Consider the following 22,392-nt stretch of genomic DNA (forward strand, 5'->3'; position numbering starts at 1 on the left):
CAGGGGTACATCCAGCTGCTGGAGGGCCGGTTGGCGTCTCTTGAGCGTGCAACCTCGGTGGTGGATGTTACCGCAATAGCTGTTCAGACTGCTAGCGTGGCTGCAGCAGCTTTACCCACTGCCAACTCTGTTCCGACTTTATCTCACCTCCCATTGCCTGAGAAATACTCTGAGGACAGTAAGTCCTGTAGGGGTTTCGTGAGCCAGTGTGGTATACACCTCGAGCTCCTGGCTGCACGTTTTCCCACAGAGCGGGCAAAGGTGGGATATATAATCTCTCTCCTGTTGGACATAGCTTTGGAGTGGGCTACGCCGCTGTGGGAGCGCAATGATCATGTGGTGCGGAGTGTTCCTCAGTTTCTGGACACTCTGAAACAAGTCTTTGTGGGACCTCAAGTCACTCATGATACAGCGCTCCAACTGCTGGCTTTGACTCAGTGTTCAACCATGGTCAGCCATTTTGCCATCCACTTCCGGACATTAGCGTGAGTTGGAATGGTCAGATAAAACCCTCATTCCTGTATTTTGGAAGGGGCTGGCTGACCATGTGAAGGACGCTTTGGCCACTAGGGAGATTCCCTCCACACTGGAGGAGCTCATAGCTGTATCAACTCACATAGACCTTTGTTTTCACGAGCGAAGGTTGGAGCGAGCCCAGTGTAGGCAGAGGTTTCGGCTGGCTCCTACCTTCGCCAGACCTTTGGAATCTCCAGTCCAGGCATCCGAGTCACATGAGGCCCTATAGGTGACACGAGCGGGATCCAAGTCCCAGTCCACTCGTGCACTTAAGGTCTGTCATGTTTGCCAGCAGTCAGGACATCTTGCTTCCAAGTGTCCTCAGTGGTCGGGGAAACGTCAGCGTCTAGTGGCAGTTGGAGGAGGTACACTAGACACGGCAACATTTGCATCTAAGTTTTCCTTCAAGGAGACAATTACCATAGGCCCATCAACTCTTATGGTAGAGCTATGCGTGGACTCTGGGGCAGAGGGTAATTTTATGTCATCCACTTTCGCCCAGCGTCACGCAATACCCCTGGTGATGCTCGCCAAACCAGTAACCGTTCCAGTGGTAAATGGGTCGACACTACCCTCTCAGATTACCCACCAAACCATTCCTATCACGCTTTCTGTGTCTCCATCACATCAGGAGATTATCTCCCTATTAGTCATTCCTGAGGGAATTGATGAGGTCTTGTTGGGGATACCATGTCTACACTATCATTTTCCTCATATAGAGTGGTCGTCAGGGAGAATTATGGGATGGAGTAAATCCTGTGAGGGTAGATGTCAGAGGGAGTGCGTTCAGGTTGCTACAACAGAGGTACCCGCAGATCTTTCCTCTCTCCCCAAACACTATTGGCCCTATGCGGACGTGTTCTCCAAAAGGGCTGCGGAGACCCTTCCTCCTCACCGCCCCTATGACTGTCCTATTGACCTCTTGCCTGGTGCTGAGCCTCTCCGGGGTCGAGTTTATCCGTTATCTCTCCCAGAGATGGAGGCAATGTCTCAGTACACCCAAGAGAATCTGGCAAGAGGATTCATTAGGACGTCAGTGTCACCTGCTGGGGCTGGGTTCTTCTTCATGCAGAAGAAGAGTGGAGACTTACGTCCATGCATAGACTACAGGGGTCTTAACGCCATCACCATTAAGAACAAGTACCCATTACCCCTGATATCTGAGCTTTTCGATAGGCTACGGGGAGCAAGGGTATTTACAAAATTAGATCTGCGGGGTGCTTACAACCTGATTCGCATCCATGAGGGGGACGAATGGAAGACGGCTTTTAACACCAGGGATGGGCACTATGAATATCTGGTGATGCCCTTCGGACTCTGTAATGCCCCAGCCGTTTTCCAAGACTTTGTGAACAACATCTTCCGGGATATGCTCACCACCTCAGTCGTAGTCTGTCTGGATGATATTCTCATCTACTCTCCAGATATTGACTCCCATGGGAGAGATGTTCGCAAAGTCTTCAACCTCTCACGGGCAAACTCCCTGTACGCCAAGTTGGAGAAGTGTGTGTTTGAGCAGGAGTCCTTGCCTTTCCTTGGTTATATCATCTCTGCCCAGGGTTTAGCTATGGATCCTGCCAAGCTACAGGCTGTGATGGACTGGCAGGAACACCATTCACTTAAAGCGGTGCAGCGCTTTATGGGGTTCATTAATTACTATCGTCAGTTCATCCCACACTTCTCAACTTTGGTAGCTCCCTTGGTTGCCCTCACCAAGAAGGGAGCAAATCCCAAGTTGTGGTCGGAGGATGTCTCCAAGTCCTTCCTCTCGGTTAAGTCACACTTCACTAGCGCTCCCATTCTACATCGCCCCATTGTACATAAGCCATTTGTCATGGAGGTGGATGCCTCATCCATTGGTGCTGGAGCAGTCCTTTTCCAAAAGGATGCTCAAGGTCGGAAGCATCCTTGCTTCTTCTTCTCCAAGACCTTCACACCGGCAGAGAGGAATTATTCCATCGGGGACAGGGAGTTGCTAGCCATGAAGTTAGCTTTCTCAGAGTGGAGACTGTTATGACCCCAATGGCAGAGGGTCTCAGAAATAATTACTAAGTCTGCAAACACAAAAAAACAGCTCATAGGGCAGTGGTAACTGAACTGACCATATATCTAATCCTAGCACCACAAATAGCAGCAGCCGGGGAACGTGCCTACGTTGGTTCTAGACGTCTCGCGCCAGCCGGAGAACTAACTAACCCTAGAAGGGAAAAGAAAGTCCTTTCTTGCCTCCAGAGAAAAGACCCCAAAAGTTGGATACAAGCCCCCAACAAATAATAACGGTGAGGTAAGAGGAAAAGACAAACGTAAGAATGAGCTAGGTATTTAGCAAAGAGAGGCCCACTAGCTAATAGCAGAATATAGTAAGATGACTTATATGGTCAGCAAAAACCCTATCAAAATATCCACGCTGGATATTCAAGAACCCCCGAACCGTCTAACGGCCCGGGGGGAGAACACCAGCCCCCTAGAGCTTCCAGCAAAGTCAGGAATCACATTTAGTACAAGCTGGACCAAAAATAAGAGCAAAGCAAATAACCAAAAAACAAAGAAGCAGGACTTAGCTTAAATATGCACGAACCAGGACCATCAGACAGGAGCAAACAGAAAGGATCTGATTACAACGATGCCAGGCACTGGACTAAGGATCCAGGAAGTTTATATAGCAACACCCCTGGACTAACGACCCAGGTGGGTGCCAAACTGAGGAAAGACAATCCCAGAGTCATAACACTAGTAACCACAAGAGGGAGCCAAAAAGTCTAATTCACAACAGTACCCCCCCCTTAAGGAGGGGTCACCGAACCCTCACCAAGACCACCAGGGCGATCAGGATGAGCAGCGTGAAAGGCACGAACTAAATCGGCCGCATGCACATCAGAAGCAACCACCCAGGAATTATCCTCCTTACCATAGCCCTTCCACTTGACCAGATACTGAAGCCTCCGTCTGGAGAGACGAGAATCCAAGATCTTCTCCACCACGTACTCCAACTCGCCCTCAACCAACACCGTAGCAGGAGGCTCAACAGAAGGAACCACAGGTACAACGTACCGCCGCAACAAAGACCTATGGAACACGTTGTGAATGGCAAACGACACCGGAAGATCCAAGCGAAAGGACACAGGATTAAGGATTTCCAATATCTTGTAAGGACCGATGAAGCGAGGCTTAAATTTAGGAGAGGAGACCTTCATAGGAATAAATCGAGAAGACAGCCATACCAAATCCCCAACACGAAGTCGGGGACCCACACCGCGGCGGCGGTTGGCAAAACACTGAGCCTTCTCCTGTGACAACTTTAAGTTGTCCACCACATGATTCCAGATCTGCTGCAACCTATCCACCACAGAATCTACCCCAGGACAGTCAGAAGGCTCCACATGTCCTGAGGAAAAACGAGGATGGAAACCAGAGTTGCAGAAAAATGGCGAAACCAAAGTAGCTGAACTAGCCCAATTATTAAGGGCAAACTCAGCCAATGGCAAGAAGGTCACCCAATCATCCTGATCTGCCGAAACAAAACACCTTAAATAAGCCTCCAGAGTCTTAGTTCGCTCCGTTTGTCCATTAGTCTGAGGATGAAAGGCAGACGAAAACGACAAATCAATGCCCATCCTAGCACAAAAGGATCGCCAGAACCTGGAAACAAACTGGGATCCTCTGTCATACTGTTATGACCCCAATGGCAGAGGGTCTCAGCAATAATTACTAAGTCTGCAAACACAAAAAACCAGCTCATAGGGCAGTGGTAACTGAACTGACCATATATCTAATCCTAGCACCACAAATAGCAGCAGCCGGGGAACGTGCCTACGTTGGTTCTAGACGTCTCGCGCCAGCCGGAGAACTAACTAACCCTAGAAGGGAAAATAAAGACCTTTCTTGCCTCCAGAGAAAAGACCCCAAAAGTTGGATACAAGCCCCCAACAAATAATAACGGTGAGGTAAGAGGAAAAGACAAACGTAAGAATGAGCTAGGTATTTAGCAAAGAGAGGCCCACTAGCTAATAGCAGAATATAGTAAGATGACTTATATGGTCAGCAAAAACCCTATCAAAATATCCACGCTGGATATTCAAGAACCCCCGAACCGTCTAACGGCCCGGGGGGAGAACACCAGCCCCCTAGAGCTTCCAGCAAAGTCAGGAATCACATTTAGTACAAGCTGGACCAAAAATAAGAGCAAAGCAAATAACCAAAAAACAAAGAAGCAGGACTTAGCTTAAATATGCACGAACCAGTACCATCAGACAGGTGCAAACAGAAAGGATCTGATTACAACGATGCCAGGCACTGGACTAAGGATCCAGGAAGTTTATATAGCAACACCCCTGGACTAACGACCCAGGTGGGTGCCAAACTGAGGAAAGACAATCCCAGAGTCATAACACTAGTAACCACAAGAAGGAGCCAAAAAGTCTAATTCACAACAGGAGACACCTCTTGGAGGGAGCTCGCTTTCCCTTCCAGGTTTTCACTGACCACAAGAACTTGGTATATCTACAGACGCCCCAGCGGCTGAATTCTCGCCAGGCTAGATGGTCCCTGTTCTTCTCCCGGTTTCATTTTACTCTTCATTTTCTCTCCGGGGAGAAGAACATTTGTGCCGACGCTCTCTCCCGCTCCGTAGTGTCATCTGAGGAGGAGGATGAAGAGCCTCGGCTTATTGTCCCTTCTGAGAGCCTGAGAACTGTAGCTCCAGTTTTGCTAGAGTCTGTGCCCCCGGGCAAGACTTTCGTGCCAGCGAATTTGCGACCGGAGGTTCTCGCTTGGGCTCACTCGTCGAGTGTGGGTGGGCATTTTCGGACTAAAAGGACAACTGAGCTTTTGGCGAGAACGTACTGGTGACCGCATTTGGCCCATGAGGTTGGGGACTATATTCGGGCATGCGTTTCCTGCGCCCAGAATCGGTCTCCTCGGCAAAGGCCTGCTGGGTTGCTTTACCCCCTACCGGTGGCAGGCAGGCCCTGGGAAATGGTCGGGATGGACTTCGTGGTGGGCTTACCCAAGTCTCGTAGATGCACTGTTATCTGGGTTGTCACCGATCATTTCTCTAAAATGGTGCACTTGGTGCCACTTCCATGGTTACCTTCTGCACGGGCCTTGGCGGCGTTGTTCATAAAACATATTTTCCGTTTACATGGAATGCCTGATAAAATTGTCAGCGACTGGGGTCCCCAGTTTGCGTCTCGGTTTTGGAGAGAGCTCTGTCGTTTACTCAGCATTGAGTTGAATCTCTCCTCTGCATACCATCCCGAGACGAATGGGTTGGTAGAGAGGACCAACCAGACTCTGGTGACATACTTGCGGCATTTTGTCTCTGCTAGGCAGGATGACTGGGCATCTTTGCTACCTTGGGCGGAATTTGCCTTGAAAAATGCCGTAGCCTATTCCACTGGGCAGGCTCCTTTTCTCCTTAATTACGGCCAGCATCCGCGTGTCCCTGTGCTCATGCCCGTTTCTTCCAACGATTCTAGGGTGGCAGACCGGGCGGTGGAGGCACGTGACATTTGGGACCGCACACAGGATGCCATCCGGGCCTCCATGGAGAGAATGAGGGTTTCTGCTGATACACACCGGCGCCCCGCTCCGACCTTTGCTTCTGGCGACTTAGTGTGGCTCTCTGCCCGTAACATCAGGCTGCGAGTTGAGTCCACTAAGTTTGCGCCTCGCTACTTTGGCCTGTTCAAGGTTCTGGAACAGGTCAACCCTGTGGTCTACCATTTGGCTATTCCTCCATGCCTTGGTATCACTGACACTTTTCACGTTTCCCTCTTAAAGCCCGTTCATATGTCCCAGTTTTCTGAGTCATCTGCCGGGACATCAGGTTCATCCACGGATGAGTTTGAGGTGAATGCTATCGTGGGGTGCAAGGTGGTACGTGGCAAGAAATTTTATCTGGTGGACTGGAAGGGTCACGGTCCAGAAGATAGAACCTGGGAACCTGTGGAGCACATTCAGGCTCCTCTACTCATTGCAGCTTTTGAGCGTAGTGAGGCTCAAGGAGGGGGGGCAATGTTAGGAGTCGAGTTCCCGCCACTGCACAGGGGGAATCTCGAGCCATATCTGCTGCGGTCTCCCATTCTGCATCGGCCGCAGTGGAGCCTGCTCAGTGGAGACGTCGGTCCCAGCGTCTCACTGAATCTGATACTGTGCAAAGGGTTACTGCTGCCTCTCCAGGCTTTACTATTGTACCCTGCACTGTTCTGCGGCGAGCAGGCTTTTCTGGGACTAAGTCCTGCTTTGCACACACTGAGCATGCCCAGGGCAAGATCTCTCAGTGGAGATCTAGGGTCACATGCTCAGGTACTGCAGCAACTTCCATTGGTCCATCTTGGAAGGTCCTGTAGGTGCTAGGACTAAAGGTACCTTCACACTAAGCGATGCTGCAGCGATACAGACAACGATGGCGATCGCTGCAGTGTCGCTGTTTAGTCGTTGTGTGGTCACTGGAGAGCTATCACACAGACGGCTGTCATGATCTCTGCAGGCAGAGATCATAGCAAGCCTATAGAGGGACAAGCTCTCGGAAGATGGAACTATACTGACCATGAACTAAGCCTGCCGCGCAACTAGAAATAGCCAGGTAGCATTTCCTATTTATAGCTAGATGCCCAGCTCTGGCCTAAGACCTAAATAGCTAGCAGAGGGAAATATAAGACCTGGCTCACCTCTAGAGAAATATTCCAAAGAAGACAGTAGCCCCCCACATATAATGACGGTGAGTTCAGATGAAACAACAAACGCAGCAGGAAAATAGTCTTAGCAAATTTGAGGTCCGCTTACTAGATAGCAGAAGACAGATAGTATACTTTCATGGTCAGCAGAAAAATACTAACAAAACACCATCCAGAGATTACCTTAAACTCTGGCATTAACTCATAACGCCAGAGTAGCAATCCCTGATCGACGAGAGCTTTCCAGACACAGTAACAAAACTTCAGCTGCGAACTGGAACAAATAGGCAAAACAAAACATGGACAAAAGTCCAACTTATCAGTAGTTGTCTAGAAGCAGGAACAAGCACTGAGAGGCATCAGATAACATTGTTGACCGGCAAGAAACCACCAGAGAAATGAGCTTAAATAGCGACACCCACTACTGATGGAATCAGGTGAAACAGGAAAGAGGATGACAAGTCCAATTCCACAAGCGGCCACCGGGGGAGCCCAGAATCCAAATTCACAACAGTACCCCCCCCTCAAGGAGGGGGCACCGAACCCTCACCAGATCCACCAGGGCGACCAGGATGAGCCCTATGGAAGGCACGAACAAGATCAGAAGCATGAACATCAGATGCATTGACCCAAGAATTATCCTCCTGGCCGTAACCCTTCCAGTTGACCAGATACTGGAGTTTCCGTCTGGAAACACGAGAGTCCAAAATTTTCTCCACAACGTACTCCAACTCACCCTCAACCAACACCGGAGCAGGAGGCTCAAGAGAAGGTACAACAGGTACCTCATACCTGCGCAATAACGACCGATGAAAAACGTTATGAATGGAAAAGGACGCAGGGAGGTCCAAACGGAAAGAAACAGGATTAAGAATCTCCAATATTCTATAAGGGCCGATGAACCGAGGTTTAAACTTAGGAGAAGAGACCCTCATAGGGACAAAACGAGAAGACAACCACACTAAATCTCCAACACAAAGCCGAGAACCAACACGACGATGACGGTTGGCAAAACGCTGAGTCTTCTCCTGTGACAACTTCAAATTGTCCATAACCTGCCCCCAGATGTGATGCAATCTCTCCACCACCGCATCCACTCCAGGACAATCCGAGGATTCCACCTGACCGGAGGAAAATCGAGGGTGAAACCCCGAATTACAGAAAAACGGGGACACCAAGGTGGAAGAACTGGCCCGATTATTGAGGGCGAACTCTGCCAATGGCAAAAAAGCAACCCAATCATCCTGGTCAGCAGAGACAAAACACCTCAGATATGTCTCAAGGGTCTGATTAGTCCGCTCGGTCTGGCCATTAGTCTGAGGGTGAAAAGCAGATGAAAAAGACAAATCTATGCCCATCCTAGCACAGAATGCCCGCCAAAATCTAGACACAAATTGGGTACCTCTGTCAGAAACAATATTCTCAGGAATACCGTGCAATCGAACAACATTCTGAAAAAACAGAGGAACCAACTCAGAAGAAGAAGGCAACTTGGGCAGAGGAACCAAATGGACCATTTTAGAGAAACGGTCACAGACCACCCAGATGACAGACATCTTCTGGGAAACAGGCAGATCTGAAATAAAATCCATCGAGATGTGTGTCCAAGGCCTCTTAGGAATAGGCAAGGGCAACAGCAGTCCGCTAGCCCGAGAACTACAAGACTTGGCCCGAGCACAAACGTCACATGACTGCACAAAGACTCGCACATCTCGTGACAGAGAAGGCCACCAGAAGGATCTTGCCACCAAATCCCTGGTACCAAAAATTCCGGGATGACCTGCCAATGCAGAAGAATGTACCTCAGAGATGACTCTGCTGGTCCAATCATCCGGAACAAACAGTCTATCAGGCGGACAACGATCCGGTCTATCCGCCTGAAACTCTTGCAAGGACCGCCGCAGATCAGGAGAAACGGCCGACAAAATTACTCCCTCCCTAAGGATACCTGTGGGTTCAGAATTACCAGGAGAGTCCGGGTCAAAACTCCTAGAAAGGGCATCTGCCTTAACATTCTTAGAACCCGGTAGGTATGACACCACAAAATTAAAGCGAGAAAAAAATAAAGACCAGCGCGCCTGTCTAGGATTCAGGCGTCTGGCAGTCTCAAGATAAATCAAATTTTTGTGGTCAGTCAATACCACCACCTGATGCCTAGCCCCCTCGAGCCAATGGCGCCACTCCTCAAACGCCCACTTCATGGCCAAAAGCTCCCGATTCCCAACATCATAATTCCGCTCTGCGGGCGAAAATTTGCGAGAAAAGAAGGCACAAGGCCTAATGACGGAGCAGTCGGAACCTTTCTGCGACAACACTGCCCCAGCTCCGATCTCCGAAGCGTCAACCTCAACCTGAAAAGGCAGATTCACATCAGGCTGACGCAACACAGGGGCAGAGGCAAAACGGCGCTTAAGCTCCTGAAAGGCCTCTACAGCATGAGGGGACCAATTAGCAACATCAGCGCCTTGTCTGGTCAAATCAGTCAGTGGTTTAACGACATCCGAAAAACCAGCAATAAATCGGCGGTAAAAGTTGGCAAAGCCCAAAAATCTCTGAAGACCCTTAAGAGAGGAGGGCTGAGTCCAGTCACAAATAGCTTGCACCTTGACGGGATCCATCTCAATGGAAGAGGGAGAAAAAATATACCCCAAAAAGGAAATTTTCTGGACCCCAAAAACGCACTTAGACCCCTTCACACATAAAGAATTAGACCGCAGAACCTGAAAAACTCTCCTGACCTGCTGGACATGAGAGTCCCAGTCATCAGAAAAAATCAGAATATCATCCAGATATATTATCATAAATTTATCCAGAAAATCGCGGAAAATATCATGCATAAAAGACTGGAAAACTGAAGGGGCATTAGAAAGACCAAAAGGCATGACCAAATACTCAAAGTGGCCCTCGGGCGTATTAAATGCGGTCTTCCACTCATCCCCCTGCCTGATCCGCACCAAATTATACGCCCCACGAAGATCAATTTTAGAGAACCACTTAGCACCCTCTATACGAGCAAACAAATCAGTAAGCAATGGCAATGGGTATTGATACTTAACAGTGATCTTATTCAGAAGCCGATAATCAATACATGGTCTCAAAGAGCCGTCTTTTTTTGAGACAAAGAAAAACCCAGCTCCCAAGGGAGAAGAAGATGGACGAATATGTCCCTTTTCCAAAGACTCCTTTATATATTCCCGCATAGCAGCATGTTCCGGCACAGACAAATTAAACAAACGACCCTTTGGATATTTACAACCCGGTATCAAATCTATGGCACAATCGCACTCACGGTGCGGAGGTAACGACCCAAGCTTGGGTTCGTCAAAGACGTCTTGATAATCAGAGAGGAACTCAGGGACTTCAGAGGGAATGGACGACGAAATAGAAACCAAAGGTACGTCCCCATGAATACCCTTACATCCCCAGCTCAACACAGACATAGCTCTCCAGTCCAAGACTGGGTTGTGAGACTGCAACCATGGCAATCCCAGTACCAAATCGTCATGTAAATTATACAGCACCAGGAAACGAATAATCTCCTGGTGATCCGGATTGATACGCATGGTTACTTGTGTCCAGTATTGTGGTTTATTATTAGCCAATGGGGTGGAGTCAATCCCCTTCAGAGGAATAAGAGTCTCCAAAGGCTCTAAATCAAAACCACAACGATTGGCAAAGGACCAATCCATAAGACTCAGAGCGGCGCCAGAGTCAATATAGGCGTCCGTGGCAATGGATGACAAAGAGCAAATCAGGGTTACAGACAAAATAAACTTAGACTGAATGGTGCCAATGGAAACAGACTTATCAAGCTTCTTTGTACGCCTAGAGCATGCCGATATAACATGAGTAGAATCCCCACAATAGAAACACAATCCATTCTTCCGTCTAAAATTCTGTCGCTCACTCCTGGACAGAATTCTATCACACTGCATACTTTCTGGCGTCTTTTCCATAGACACCGCCAGATGGTGCATCGGTTTGCGCTCCCGCAGACGCCTATCAATCTGAATAGCCATTGTCATGGACTCATTCAGACCTGCAGGCAAAGGGAACCCCACCATAACATCCTTAACGGCATCAGAGAGACCTTCTCTGAAAGTTGCCGCCAAGGCGCACTCATTCCACTGAGTAAGCACAGACCATTTACGGAATTTTTGGCAGAAAACTTCAGCTTCGTCTTGCCCCTGAGATAGTGCCATCAAAGTTTTTTCTGCCTGAAGTTCCAAATGAGGTTCCTCATAAAGCAAGCCCAAGGCCAGAAAAAACGCATCCACATCGCGTAACGCAGGATCCCCTGCTGGCAATGAGAAGGCCCAATCTTGAGGGTCACCCCTGAGCAAGGAAATCACAATCCTAACCTGCTGAGCAGGGTCTCCAGCTGAACGAGACTTCAGGGACAAATAAAGCTTACAATTATTTCGGAAATTCTGGAAGCTAGCTCTATTCCCTGTGAAGAACTCCGGCAAAGGAATTCTCGGCTCAGATACCGGAGCATGTACTACAAAATCTTGTAAATTTTGTACTTTCGTGATGAGATTATTCAAACCCGCAGTTACACTCTGGAGATCCATTATTGTCAGGTGCACACAGAGCATACAGAGATTAGGAGGAGAGAGAGAAAAAAGACTGCAGCAAGGCAGACTGGAGGAAAAAAAAAAAAAAAAAAATTCCAGCAGACTTCTTATAACTCTCCTTTCACAACCTGGGTCTTTAACACTTTAGTGGGCCGGTCAAACTGTCATGATCTCTGCAGGCAGAGATCATAGCAAGCCTATAGAGGGACAAGCTCTCGGAAGATGGAACTATACTGACCATGAACTAAGCCTGCCGCGCAACTAGAAATAGCCAGGTAGCATTTCCTATTTATAGCTAGATGCCCAGCTCTGGCCTAAGACCTAAATAGCTAGCAGAGGGAAATATAAGACCTGGCTCACCTCTAGAGAAATATTCCAAAGAAGACAGTAGCCCCCCACATATAATGACGGTGAGTTCAGATGAAACAACAAACGCAGCAGGAAAATAGTCTTAGCAAATTTGAGGTCCGCTTACTAGATAGCAGAAGACAGATAGTATACTTTCATGGTCAGCAGAAAAATACTAACAAAACACCATCCAGAGATTACCTTAAACTCTGGCATTAACTCATAACGCCAGAGTAGCAATCCCTGATCGACGAGAGCTTTCCAGACACAGTAACAAAACTTCAGCTGCGAACTGGAACAAATAGGCAAAACAAAACATGGACAAAAGTCCAACTTATCAGTAGTTGTCTAGAAGCAGGAACAAGCACTGAGAGGCATCAGATAACATTGTTGACCGGCAAGAAACCACCAGAGAAATGAGCTTAAATAGCGACACCCACTACTGATGGAATCAGGTGAAACAGGAAAGAGGATGACAAGTCCAATTCCACAAGCGGCCACCGGGGGAGCCCAGAATCCAAATTCACAACAGACGGCTCTCCAGCGACCAATGATGCCGAAGTCCCCTGGTAACCAGGGTAAACATCGGGTTACTAAGCGCATGGCCGCGCTTAGTAACCCGATGTTTACCCTCGTTACCATTGTAAAAGTAAAAAAAAAACAAAACACATACTCACATTCCGGTGCCCGGCGTCCGCTTCCCTGCACTCCTCCTGCATCCTGTGTCAGCGCTGAACATTTCCGGCATCTCCCACAGAGTAGAGCGGTGACGTCACCGCTCTGCTTTACGGCCGGCACTTAAACAGGATGCAGGAGGAGTGCAGGGAAGCGGATGCCGGGCACTGGAATGTGAGTATGTGTTTTTTTTTACTTTTACAATGGTAACCAGGGTAAACATCGGGTTACTAAGCGCAGCCCTGCGCTTAGTAACCCGATGTTTACCCTGGTTACCAGTGAAGACATCGCTGGATCGGTGTCACACACACCGATTCAGTGATGTCAGCGGGAGATCCAGCGACGAAATAAAGTTCTGGACTTTCAGCAACGACCAGCGATCTCACAGCGGGATCCTGATCGCTGCTGCGTGTCAAACACAACGATATCGCTATCCAGGACGCTGCAACATCACGGATCACTATCGTTATCGTTGTAAAGTCGCTTAGTGTGAAGGTAACTTAAGTCCTGCTTTGCACACACTGAGCATGCCCAGGGCAAGATCTCTCAGTGGAGGTCTAGGGTCACATGCTCAGGTACTGCAGCAATTTCCATTGGTCCTTCTTGGAAGATCCTGTAGGTGCTGCGACTATAAAGGGTTCTCATGATCGCACAGCCATGCACTAGTATCAACTATGTACGAGCTCAGCGCTAGTGTGGTTGTGTGTGTGGTCAGGGACCAGGCTGAAATAAGCCCCTAGAATGCTGACACCTCCAGCGAGGAGTTTTTGTGTGTATGCAGTCAGGGACCCGGCTGAACTAAGCCCCTAGAATGCTGGCACCTCTGGCGAGGAGTTTCTCATGAGTGAATTCAGGGCTGGCTAATAGCCATTACTAGGGTTGAGCGACTTTTGCTTTTTTAGGATCGAGTTGGGTTTTGTGAAACCCGACATTCTCGAAAGTCGGATCGCGTGAAATCGGCCGATTCTACTGTAAAGTCGGGTTCCGGACCGGAACACGAAACCCAATGCAAGTCAATGTGGATTATATTTTCTTTCTCTCTCTCTCTCTCTCTATCTCTCTCTCTCTCTATCTCTCTCTCTCTCCCCTCCGTGCAAAGCATATGTTGTGTTTGACTGCGGAAATCACTGCAGCCCAAATGGTAATATGGCTCTATGATGCCGCAGAAACCAGACCGGAACCTATGTCATCACGCTGCCCACACTCCTTAATTGGCTGAAAAAATGGCGGGGAAGGCATCATACAAAACGTGACTTTGGCGCCAAGATCGCTGACCACGTGGCCGATCCCACGCTGGAGTCGGGTCGGGTTTCACAAAATCCGACTTTGCCAAAAGTCGGCGACTTTTGAAAATGAACAATCCGTTTCGCTCAACCCTAGCCATTAGAATTCCGGCTCCACCGGAGAGGAGCAGCATGTTTGGTTGGGACTGCATGACCACTGTCAGCTCTACTCAGTAGCTGTGTTCCCTGTGAGCTAAACAGGGCACAGAGTTCTCTTTACTACGGGCTCTGTGAAGTAACAAAGTTTGTTTATTCTAATTTACTTCACCGCCTTACTTAGCAGCAACTTCTTTCCTGCACGGAAACGCACCTATCTCATTAATAAATATATTTGGTGCGTTCCGCCAACCCTAATAGCGTCGGTACGGTCCTTCGCTATGCGTCGGGCCGATGTACCGACGCACGTTGTGAAATTTCTGCACGACGTGGGCAGCGAATGCAGTTTTTCAATGCATCCGCTGCCCATTCTGAAGTCCGGGGAGGAGGGGGCGGAATTTCTGCTGCGCATGCGCGGTAGAAAATGGTGGACGCGATGGACAAAAAAAGTTCACTTGAACGTTTTTTTGTGCCAGGTTGATATTCATAGCCTAGAGAGTGGCCATGGATATTGGCCCCCCGGTTACAAATACCAGTCTGCAGCCGCCCCACAAATGGTGCATCTGTAAGATGCACCAATTCTGGCACTTAGCCCCTCTCTTCCCACTCCCGTGTAGCGGTGGGATATGGGGAAATAAGGGGTTAATGTCACCTTGCTATTGTAAGGTGACATTAAGCCGGGTTAATAACGGAGAGGCGTCAATAAGACGCCTATCCATTATTAATCCAATAGTAAGAAGGGGTTAATAAAACACGCACACATTGGGAAAAAGTATTCTAATATTCTTCATTTCACCATAGTTACCATACTTCAGCGCCTGCAAAAAACGTAAAATAATAAACCGCATACTCCCTGTCCACCATAGTCCAATTAATAATGAGTGTCCCACGACGATCTCCCCTATAGACCAGTGACATTGGGTGATGTCACTGCTCTATAGGACCCTCAGTTACACACTGACAGGAGACAATGGCTCCTGCAGTGCATCACTGGGGTTACCTTTGGACAAATCTCACTTTATGACAATTGCTGCCTGGGAAAATTTCTCATACAGCAATGCCATAAAGTGAGACTAGGGACTTTTTATAGCGGCGGAGGAATACCTTCCTCCGTCATTGTGTTTCTGGAGCCCCCAGAGAGCGGTTGCAACAGCTGTTGCTGCCGTTCTCTATGGGAGATAATCATGGGACACTCGTGGATTTCGTTGGAGCATATTGGTTGTTTGTTTTATTCATATTTTTTACAGATGACACTGGCTTCGGGGAACAAATTGACAAGTAATGGTGAGTATGTAATCTATGTTTAATGTACTGTATGTCTATATGTCATGTATGTAATGTATGAATGTATTGTATGTAGTATGTATGTAGTATGTATGTATGTAGTATGTATGTATGTAGCATGTATGTAGTATGTATGTATGTATGTAGCATGTATGTAGCATGTATGTAGCATGTATGTAGGATGTATGTAGTATGTATGTATGTAGTATGTATGTAGCATGTATGTATGTATGTATGTAGTATGTGTGTAGCATGTATGTAGTAAGTATGTATGTAGCATGTATGTAGTATGTATGTAGCATGTATGTAGCATGTATGTAGTATGTATGTATGTAGTTTGTATGTAGCATGTATGTAGCATGTATGTAGTATGTATGTAGCATGTATGTAGCATGTATGTAGTATGTATGTAGCATGTATGTAGCATGTATGTAGCATGTATGTAGTATGTATGTAGCATGTATGAATGTAGCATGTATGTAGCATGTATGTATGTAGTATGTATGTAGCATGTATGTATGTAGCATGTATTTAGCATGTATGTATGTAGTATGTATGTAGCATGTAGGGATTTTTTTTTTCATTCAACACATTAACCGGATGATGGGACTACTACTGTCCCATCATTGGCTAATGTGTCAATCAGTGTGAGTGTAGCAGGCATCATCCGATGGGACTTGTAGTCCCATCAGACGTTGCCCACACTGAGACACCCCGCATGCCGCAGAGACACCCCGCATGCCGCACAGAGACCCCCCACGCCACAGAGACACCCTGCACGCCGCACAGAGACCCCCGCACACTGCACAGAGGCCACCCCATGCCGCACAGAGACCCCGCACGCTGCACAGAGACCTCACACGCCACAGAGACACCCCGCATGCCGCACAGAGACCCCGCACGCCGCACAGAGACACCCTGCACACCGCACAGAGACACACCGCACAGAGACCCCCCGCACACCGCATGGAGCCCTGGCACACACGCAGACAGCCCCACGGTCACGCACAGACACCGCCCGCACACGCAGTCTCCACCCACGCACCGCCCACACTTCATTTTACTGCATAATTTCACTATAGGAACTTCCGATTCCGATTTCCGATATCGCAAAAATATCGGAACTCGGTATCGGAATTCCGATACAGCGAATATAGGCCGATGCCCGATATTTGCAGTATCGGAATGCTCAAGACTAATGATAAGACAAGGAGGACCAACTTGCAATGGCCGTGAGAAATCAGACCCCAATGCACATTTTGCGATGTGCTTCTTTGCATTTTTCCCAGAGAAGCATTGCGGCTTTAAGGTTCCTCATCTTGGCATGCTTAACATGTCACTCTCCACAAGGAGGAACGTCACTTCTAGGTTTCATTAAGTTACTCTTCATTTTGGTTGAACATTGTTATTGAAAAAAAATAAAGTGAACTCTTGTAGTAGTTTTTTTCGCTGTTTTAAAATTTTTTATGCTTTTGCAATACTGCTCGCCGTTGCCACAAATTACTTTTTATGTGTGTACTTATGTAGCAAACTTTTTAAGATTAAGATTTTTGTTAAGGATGTTAGAAATTTTAACTGAATATTGGATAAGTTTGTTAACAAAGTTTAGAAATAAATTAAACATTATACTTTTGTATAAAATGGCATAGACAATGGACGTGGCAAATCAATAGGAAAATAAAACTATTATCACATCGGTCAGGAATGTACTTGCTGATAGGAGCAGCTCTAGCACCAAAGGCAAGTCATATTTGGCCTCCTTTGCAATATCTGGCATGAGCATTAGCGGGCAGGATATAGAAAGCATAATTTATCCAGGCAAGCATATTAGTGGGGAGGATGCATATCTCCCTCTACATATTATAGTGCCAGACTATTACTGTTGCCTGGGCTGCCTTTGGTGTCCCTAAACTGCCAAGAATCTTCTTGCCTGCCCTGTCTTAACTCTCTACCGTGCTTCCTATTTTCTTAATACTTTGTGCCTGTGTTCAAATATCCATTTTCAAACATGGATGGAAAATATTTCATTAAACAAAGGTTAGATACACAATGTATGGCTCAACAATATTGATTAAACTTCTACGCTTTAAGAATATTTTCCAACAAACAATTCTATAGCAAAATCAATCTATTACCAAATAGATGATTAAAGCATACTGGAGAGATGATAAGGGTCATAAGTTATAACTCATTAGTTTTTAAACCTGATCAGATCTATAATCCTGCACTACAGCTAATACATGACCTTCTCATGAAGATGGTGCAGCTGCATAGTTAACAACATGGATCTGCTTACATACAGCACTTAAGTGCAATTATTGCTTTACTTCATATATTGGAAAGAAACACTAATAGATTATTTGTTTCAATTATTGACAAATCTCATGAAGTATATAATTACTGTATAATGAATCAAAATATATCCCATTATGTTAAAGATGAAAGCCCACTATTTTAATCTTGTTATCAAAGAATATAATAACTAGTCAAAAAGTAAAATTCAGGGTACAGTTACTGGTAGGGTATATATGCTACAGATGTGCACTGGTCCTATTGAACAGAATTAGTGGGGAACATACTGTAAATGGATTTACATGTAATAACGCCTTCTAGTGCTTATTATAGATTTTTTTTGTTTTTCACTCTGTGGTTATGAATAAAACAATTAGAAAGATGCATGAAGCATTCTTTATTCATGGTTAAGTTAGCTTACAAAAGCTTAGTTAACCTCTTTAAAGGTAACTTACCAACAAGAAAATGGTCATCATGGAGCCATGGGTGCAGTGTCTAACGGTAATGAACTGAATTAGAGATCACTCCTATTCCAATCATTTAACACTGTAGATGTGGTCGATTTCTAAATTGCAACCACTGCATCTAAGTGGGTTATGAAGGTAACAGATTTTATTATTAATAAACTATTAATAAATTATATAACATATTCACTGATTAATTATTGGGTTTAATTTCTTTGCAGGTTATCTATCACAGCTAGATGCTGGGCCTAGAAGAATATTTTTCAGGATTACATGTAATATGCTGTAATACAGAAGTATTAGTAAATGTTATTATATGTTTGCTAAGGGTTTAAAAATTATTAAAGTTTTATTTATAATGTTTATAAGGTAAATAAAGTTGACAATTCAAGCTTGTGATTCTGTTAGAGGAAATGGTGCAACACCTCCAGAAGAAGAGAAGTTAAAGCATGTGACCCAAACAAGGAGTCAGCACTAGGGTTGAGCGACCTTTACTTTTATAGGATCGGGTCGGGTTTCACGAAACCCGACTTTTTCAAAAGTCGGGTCGAGTGAAATCGGCCGATCCTATAAAAAAGTCGGGGTCGGGGTCGGCCGAAAAACGAAACCCAATGCAGTGCATTGGGTTTCCAATGGTTCCCAGGGTCTGAAGGAGCGGAAACTCTCCTTCAGGCCCTGGGATCCATATTTAAGTGTAAAATAAAGAATTAAAATAAAAAATATCGCTATACTTACACTCTGACAGGCCCTGGTACTAACCGGGAACCTTCCTTCCTTAGAATCAGCCTTCCAAGACCTGCGGTGACGTCGCAGTGACGTCGCGGCTTGTGATTGGTCGCGCGGCCCCCATGTGACCGCTCGCGCGACCAATCACAAGCCGGGACGTCTCCATGACGTCACCGAAGGCCCTGGAACGGCTGATTCTTAGGAAGGAAGGCTGCCGGAACGAAGCCGAGGGTGAGTATATTCCTATTAGGTATATACTCACCCTCGGACACGCCCTGCTTCTTTCCGACAGCCTTCCTTCCTAAGAATCAGCCCTTCCAGGGCCTTCAGTGACATCACGGTGACGTCGCGGCTTGTGATTGGTCGCGCGAGCGGTCACATGGGGGCCGCGCGACCAATCACAAGCCGCGACGTCACTGCGACGTCACCGCAAGGCCCTGGAAGGCTGATTCTAAGGAAGGAGGGTTCCCGGTTAGTACCAGGGCCCGTCAGAGGGTAAGTCTAGCGATATTTTTTATTTTAATTCTTTATTTTACACTTAAATCTGAATTCCGATACCAATTCCCGATATCTTAAACATATCGGGAATCGGTATCGGAATTCCGATTCCAGATTCAGAAGATCGCCGACTTCATGGCCGACCCCACACAGGGGTCGGGTCGGGTTTCATGAAACCCGACTTTGCCAAAAGTCGGCGACTTCTGAAAATTGCCGACCCGTTTCACTCAACCCTAGTCAGCACCCTTACCGCTGAAGAACGGCTACCAGGCTCTCATGCTGACAACTCCAAAGATATGCATAAAACATGTTCTTGACCACAAATAACACTCCAATAAGCAATCTGAAGCCTCTTCAAGGGAGAAAAAGTAGCACCATGGTGAAGAAGAAAAAGAGTGTGATTGTCGTTGGGGATTCCATACTGAGAGGACATCCCCTCATGAGAAGTGTGCTGTCTTCCAGGTGCCCAAATCTTCAGTGATACAAACTACTACCTATATCAACTAGGAACAAATGACCCAACAGAAAAGGATCTGAAAACTATATGTAGAGACTTTGAAGACCTATGCTGGAAAGTGAAGGAACTAGGAGTGCAAGTCTTCTTCTCATTCATCCTCCCAGTGGATGGACATGAAAGGAAGAAGATTGGACAGGATTTTACAGGTGAACAACTGGCTACATCGATGGTGCCATCAGCAACGTTTTGGTTTTCTTGATCGTGGAGTGAATTATCTATGTGATGGACTCCTTGCTAGAGATAGGTTGCATCTTACGAAGACAGGAAAACACATATTTGGTAGATGCCCTGCTACCGTCATCAGGATAGCTTTAAACTAGAGCAATATGGGATGGGAAATGTATGGCCAGGAAAATGTATGCAGCTAATCAATTATTTTGAGACCCCTGCTATTAGAAGTAGAAATAAAGAACAAAGACTACAAATTCTGCATGAAAATAGAGGAGCAAGAGAAACCAAATACAAAGTAAACTGTGCCTATACAAATGCACAGAGCATTTGAAACAAACAAGAATTGGAGCTGCTAACACAGGAAGAGAGATATAATGTCATAAGCATCACAGAAACTTGGTGGGATGATACACCTGATTGTAATACAAACCTTAAAGGTTACACCTTATTTATAAGAAACCAGCTTAAAAAGAGTGAAGAAGGTGTTGTATTGTATGGATCAAATCCAAGCTTCAGAGAATGGCAGCTCAATAGAAACTGTTTGGGTAAGAATACAAAGAGAGAACAGAAAGGACACTATTGCAGTTGTTTACTATAGGCCACCTAGACAGACTGAAGATATGGATTTATTCTTTTTACATCAGATGTCTTTGTTCTAAAAAAAAAATTATATAGTGATCATGCGAGATTTTAACTAACCAGATATATGTTGGGAATCTCTCTCAGGCAAAAGTAATGGTTCCAGAAAATTCTTATCTTCTCTCACTGACAACTATATCAATCAAAAGGTAGTATAGAGAACAAGAGGATCTGACATTTTGGATCTAATTCTTACCAACAGGGAGGAAATAGTTGAAGAACTAAAGGAGGCTCAGAATTAAGGTTGCAGTGATCAGGCTGTCCTTGAATTTTGGATTACAAGAGGAGGAAGACATGCGAGGACTCCAACTTTAACCCCTTCACGACATTTAGGGTCTCCCCTTTGATGTGAGCTCTGCTGAGCCCACATCTTTTCTGGAACATTTCATCTGATTTCAACAACTGACATGTGCCCCTAACAGCCATGGATGGAATCACGATCCACCCGCGGCTGTTAACATTTCCTCTCCTTCAGACCCTGGGAACCATACAGGATACCTTCCGATACTTGGTGTCCCATTGACTTGTATTGGTATCGGGTATCGGTATCGGCGATATCCGATACTTTTCGGGTATCGGCCGATACTATCTGATACCGATACTTTCAAGTATCGGATGGTATCGCTCAACACTAGACAACACTGCATTCGGCCTCATTCATTCCTTACGGGACTTGCGGACATGTGCGGCACTTGCGGTTTTGCCACGATCCGGCAAATTCGGTACTTGCAGCAGCGGAAAAAAAATGCTGCTAGCAGTGTTTTTTTGTCTCACCACAAGTACCAGAACTGTGAAACAGAGCCAACACAAGGGGTCAGCATAGGCATTTTCCTTTCATTGGGAGGAAACCTGGGGAATGAGGAGGGGCTGTCCAAATAGCAATACCAATTAACAATAAATATCAATAATATTAATAATGCATGATGGAGCAGTACAGTGCACCCTTGTCTGCTCAAGGCTCCAGGAATCTGATCCCTTCCTTTGTAGATGCTTTGCTGGGAGAAGCCCCAGAACACACGTTACAGTGTTCATGGAGTTGCAATAGTGCACGTTCCTCCATGGTTGGCCGGGCATCCTTAGACCACGTCTATAGTAATATTGGGGTGTGGACAGGATGTAACATTGTGAAAGTAGTCAGTAAATCATACAGTATGCTTAGGGTCAAATAACCAGCTATGTCACATAGCGCAATGTAAGCGATTAGGGTCATGGTGCAACCTGTGATGCGCTAATGATGAAAAATCGAAATTAATAGTTTTTTTGCAACTTACAACCATAGTTACATAGGTTGAAAAAAGACCTAGTGCCATAAAGTTCAAACTTGGACCAATGTTCTCCAAAGCTACCTATATCGATGGGTTTGGAGGAGTCGGGAGAGATGGACAATAGCCACCTAATATGTATGGTGGCTTTAAAAAGTATTTACTACTTAGGCCGGCGTCACACACACACCGTATAAAAATACGGACCATATTTTATGGTCGTAATACGCAGAAATGTTCCCTGAACAGTGATCCATATGTCATCCGTTGACAAGGTATGGCTGTGTTTTTTGAGCATGTAATCCTCCGTATGTGATCCGTATGGCATCCGGATACAGTTTTTTCTCGCAACCTTGCAAAATGGACA

The sequence above is a fragment of the Ranitomeya variabilis genome, chromosome 6 (assembly GCF_051348905.1).
Source record: "Ranitomeya variabilis isolate aRanVar5 chromosome 6, aRanVar5.hap1, whole genome shotgun sequence".
NCBI lineage: Eukaryota > Metazoa > Chordata > Amphibia > Anura > Dendrobatidae > Ranitomeya > Ranitomeya variabilis.